The sequence below is a fragment of the Colius striatus genome, chromosome 15, assembly GCF_028858725.1.
Source record: "Colius striatus isolate bColStr4 chromosome 15, bColStr4.1.hap1, whole genome shotgun sequence".
Taxonomy (NCBI): domain Eukaryota; kingdom Metazoa; phylum Chordata; class Aves; order Coliiformes; family Coliidae; genus Colius; species Colius striatus.
In genome coordinates, this window is record NC_084773.1 from 252,264 (window position 1) to 257,680 (window position 5,417).

The window sequence follows — 5,417 nt, forward strand, 5'->3', positions numbered from 1 at the left end:
CTGCAGAGCCCAGGGTGAAGCCGCCTCCTCTTTGAGCAACAGCTGGAGGAGCTCCAGCAGGCAGGGCCTCGTCACTGCTCTAACAATCCTTTCCCTAACAGGTTCCACCTCCTTTGTAGCAGCTGGAGAACTGCCACCTTCCTGCTTAAATGCAGCAATGAAGGGGACACAGGCAGTAAGAGCAGAGCCTTCCCAGGCTGTCTCTGCACAATGGCCACAGCCCTCCAGCTGCCAGCAGGGCCCTGGACAGACCTGATCCAGGAATTCCAGCCTGGCAAAGCCATTTGACTTGGCCACTTGGAAACCAGACAAACCTCCCCCTAACCAAACCCAACCTCAAACCAAAACAGCACGTCCTGGCCTTTAGGGTCTGAGAGAAGAGCTTGAGAATCAGTTAAGAGCCCCTTTCTTACTCCAAACCAAAGTAAACGTGAAGGTCCCCACGAGGGTGAGCAGTGGTACAGCAGTCCCTGGCCCTCAGCCTGCTGGCAGGAGCTGTCCTAACAAAGACACTGTAGGCACAGTATCCCCAGGTGCAGTGACCTGCCTTTGCTTTCCAGCTGCTCTAGAGCACTTGGGTGGTGAGAACAGCACAGGCATCAGCTGAGTTGATGGGGATAAGATGCATTTAAGTCTCTTCTTTGGGGGAATAAACCAAATGAACTGCTAAGAGGAGTCTGATGAAAACCAGTTGAGGAATCCCAATTGATGAAGCAGTACAGTTGTAAAAACTTGTCTGGAAAGTTGTTGGCCTCACCCCAGGAGGGTGTGTGTGAGTCCCATAAAGCCGCTGGAGCGCAGCAGCAGCAGAAACGGCGTGAGCTGGGTGCCTCTGCAGCAGGACCCCGAACAAAGAAATCCTTCGGGCCTTTACAGTCTGAATTGCTCCCCCCTCTCATGCCAGTTCTGACCAGTACAGTAATGAACTTAAGGTCATGGAGTCTTGCCTTCCTCATGGGGTTCCTTCCTTGTCTCTAGGCCAGCTGTGCCTTATCTCTAGGGCTGCAGCATCTGCTGCCAGAGCCTTCCTCGCATCCTTCCAGCTCAAGGCAGCTCTGGGGCCTCGTTTTACTTCACTAGGTAAAAGTTCAGTGTATGTAGGTGAAAGGTCAGAGCTTGCACACCAAGGCTTCAGCACATTTAGCTGCTGCTGCTGAGCAAGTTACACTAAGTAATTGAAACCCTTCATTTCTTTACAACTTTAGAAGTATTATCTGTGGAAACAAAGGCAAGGGAAATGCCCCTGCCTGTTCCCTTCTGGCACTGCATTCTCCCATCCACCCACTCACACAGACAACACCCTGACATCTTTTCTTTCCAGTTTTGCCTTTAAAGTGATATAGCCCAGGCTACAAACAAACCAACCCAAACTCCCCCCATATTCATCAGCAGAAATGGCAGTAACAGCCTGACATTATGAAATCAGCTGTAGCTTTGCAGATAATGCCTTCATTTTTGAAACTGGAACAATTCACTCCCAGGAAAGATGGGAGAAAAGGCAGCCATGGGGATACTGACAGAACTGCCACAGCTCCTCACTCCTGAAGTCAACCACAGTGAGCAGTCTTTTGCCAGGATTAGTGCAAGATTGTTCTACCCTGCAGGAATTCTTCCCTCCTGCCATTCTCATGGGCTGAGAGAGATCCGATCAGGTAGGAGACAGCTGATCATCCTCTGGAAAGCAGAGGCATTTTTCCAGGTTATGGGGAGACTGGTTTACTGTCCTCATGGCCTGAAGAGAACAGCTCAGGCCTGTTCTCATCACACACTCCCCAATGAGCTCGCAGCACAGCAGCCCAAGGCCAGTTGGCATTTGCAGATAAGCTGTGTATGGTCTGAGAAAAGGAGTTTACTCTGGCATCAAGCACTCACAGGACTGAATGAGGGAGTATTGAGCAGCACCACAAAACACTGGTCAGGCTCTAGCCCTGATCATTACCTTCCTCAGTCAGCAGCAGCCACCCATTTGTTCTCTTGCCCCTTTGCCACAAGCTCAGCTGAGCAGAGCTGGCTTTTTGCTCCTCGATGAGTGTACTGAGCAGACAGGGCTAGAGCTAGGCAGGAGCTGGAGGAAAAAGCACCTCTGCCAGCTTACACATTGCTGGGGTAACGTTATGCCAAAAGGAGGACGAGCCTTGCTGACTTCTAAGATCTACTGACACCACCCCTTGAAGAGTCAGAGCACAGGAGGTACCACTGCATGGCTTAAGCATCTTCCTGTGGGGATTCAAGGGCCCAAGGTCCTGCAGGGATGCAGACACACAGCAGCTCGTTTTAACTAAAGCTGCGTACAGAGAGGAAGGAAATGCTGCTTCATTGACTACAACATTGGGGGAGTTTGCACAGGTAGCACTTTATTTTTTACAGCTCACAGAGGTTGGAAGGGCCTCTGCAGGCCCTCTAGTCCAGCTCCTGATCAAAGCATCTTACACAGACAGCACAGGCAAATGTTTTATCATTTTTTAAACCAAGCTGCAATAGGTGAAAACAGCAAATACCAAACACACCCCCCACAGCCTGCAACATCTGACCTAAGCTGGTTTTATTCACTCATCCCACTAGTGTGAACTACTGCTTAAGAAAGTTCAGCCTGTGCTAGAACACCAGAAGTCACTGTAACCACTGAGGCATGTTTTTACATTACAGCCAAGATTATTAACTATGGTTATGTGAATTCAGGTGGGATGCAGCAGTTCTTACCTGCCTGGGTAAAGACCTGCTGGGAGCTGCTGTGGATGGAACAGCAACTTACAGTGTCAGTTGATAAAAACTAGATACCATCAACTATGATTGAGCAGATTGACAAGGAAAGGTGGTCTGTGAGCTTTATGAAGTACCCACAAACTCACTGGGGCAGAAGTTTACCAAAATACTTCCTAGGGTGAGGGCCAACACATCCAGTACCAAGTGCAACTGCAAACAGCATCATGTTGAGCACCACGCCCCTGCTGCAGGTACGTGCAGCTCACAGGTTTTAGTCCTCAAGCTCACAAGTGAAACAGTGCTCTGACAGCTGCTCAACAGGTAACCTGCCTCTGAAAATCTACAGCAAGCAGCTCGTTTATTTCCATATTGGCTACTGCATTCCAACCAGGTCGCTGCAGAGTCCTGTAACAGAGGTAACACAGAACAGGAGCCTTTGAATCTGGGTGTTACTCATATTGTGTGTTGGTGTTTTGTCCATAGCTGGACAATTTGCTTTCCTCAAGACCCCCTTCACAGCACAGCAGTGAACACAGCACTGACCCCATCCAGCAGTCTGGAAAGCAAATCCTACCTGCTCCCAGCACCAGGTAACACCGGAGAGTGAACCACCAAAACAACTGCAGGAGCAAAATGGGTTAGAATGGAGAGTCCAGCAAGCGATGGGAAAGTTGTTTTGACTGCTGTAAGGAAAATGGCATATCAGAGGTTAATTTGGGCATATCTGGAACTGTTCTTCACCCTAGTGAAACAGAAAGTGAAACAGCAGTGCTGCTGAGGCCTGGGGAAGCAGGGAGGGTCCCTGCCTCCCCCTGCCAGGGACAGCCTCCTGCTATCCACTAGTGACACAAGTATGTTGTGTCTCAAACCTGCAGAAGTCACTTTACAAGAGAAGACCACCCTTTAACAACGTGGCTAACTCACCCTTAGTGGAGGCTGCTGTAAAAAGATGGAGCAGAGGAGACTACTCCACCCATATGGATTCCAGAGCTCCTGCAAGGGCAAAACCATTTTCTTCAGCCTTCTCTCAACTCTGACAGGTTTAACTCAGGGTTTTTTTCCCCTCCTATACAGCTTATTTAAAAGCTGTAAAGCTGACCAGGTTGCTGTGATGCAGGCTATACTAACAAGGACATGAAGGGGAAAAACAGGCCCAAAACCACTGGCTAAAGCAGCCCTGACAAGTTCTCATGCATGCCTAGATATGATAGGGAGTTTCCATAGCTGAAGAGAAACAAAGGTTGCTTGTTTGGCCATAACTGATGAAGTTTTTCCCTGTGAGTGTCCAGCTCCTCCATGAACCCTGCCATGGGTTTTAAGATGCGTGCAAGGTTTTGCTCTGGAAAAACTGATACTACCATAAACTTCTGATTAAATGCTACAAAAGCATAAGCAGCAGCATTCCTCACCTAACCCCAGGCTCTCAGCTTTCTCGTGCTTTGCTCCCCTAACACAACATTCTGCTGCAATTTGAGAGGGTGAAGGTACCTTTGAAACCCTACCTGCACGTTGAAGGAAATGTGCAGGTTTGAAACAAAACACTAGCTCCTGTCTGTCAGCCCTGTGCAGGGAGGGAAAGGAAGGCACACAGCTTTCCTCTGAACAGGAGGCTTCTCTGCATGTCACGTCTCAGATGCAGCTGTGTTGCACACATGCACCTGATAAACAGTCACGGGAAAAGAAAAACAGAGGGACTCAAAAGCAGTGGCAACCAAACCATCAGGGATGACTCTGCAACTTCCTGGTGTCATTTCTAGCCCAAACTCCAATCACATGTCTAGGTTTAGGTCTGTAGGAGCATGTATTTTTTCCCCACTGTCTCCAGTTAATCAGTAGAAAATCCGCTGAGAAAATGTGAAATGGAACTGGAAGTGATCTGCATTTCACCAGCAAACTGTCAGCCTGCAGCTGAAACTTCACCTCAAGAGGGAACATTACAAAACTACCTGATTATTCCAGCACAAACAGCTCCTTCAGAACCAGTTGGGTGGTGTCTTGGGGTTTTTTGCCCCCTTCTTTTAAATCATACATTGGAGCCTTAGCTGGCAACTCAAGGTAATGATGATTATACACTGAACACAAGCAACCCACTCAGTACCACTCTGGTGTCTCATCAAATGCATTCTTGACCTGCTCAATGTATTTTTGAATGAAAACCCAACATGTCAGGGCCATGAATAGAACCTTTCCAAAGCTTTTTTATGCCCCAGAAGTTAAGTACCCAGAAACAGCAGCAAAAACATTTTCACACAGAGCAGAGAGAACCAGGCTCTGAATTAGTCAAGTTGATAGATGAGAGATGATACTCAACACATGCCGAAATACACATGGGGAAAACATTACACTTTGATCAAAGGATGGACTCCTTTGGAGCCCACTGTTTTGTCTACATGAGGCTTTTCAAATGTCTTGGGATTTCTTAGCTAATGCATTTGAACTGCATGCATTTAGTCTACTCCTTAGGCTACACGAGGCCTTAGAAGCCATCCTTTCAGAGAAGCTTTGAAGCATACTGTCAGAGTTATCACTCAGGAGCTCATCTTGTCCTTTCTTCATGTTGTCACCTGTAATTTTGATGAAGCTCCAGTCTCCACTACCCAAAGTGATGTTATACAAAGAGACTTAAAGTACACTTGGTAACTTCAGCTGTCAAACACCAGGGAGGAAAATGTAACAGCACAAACTGAGGCTAAGAAAACAAAATGGATAGGAAA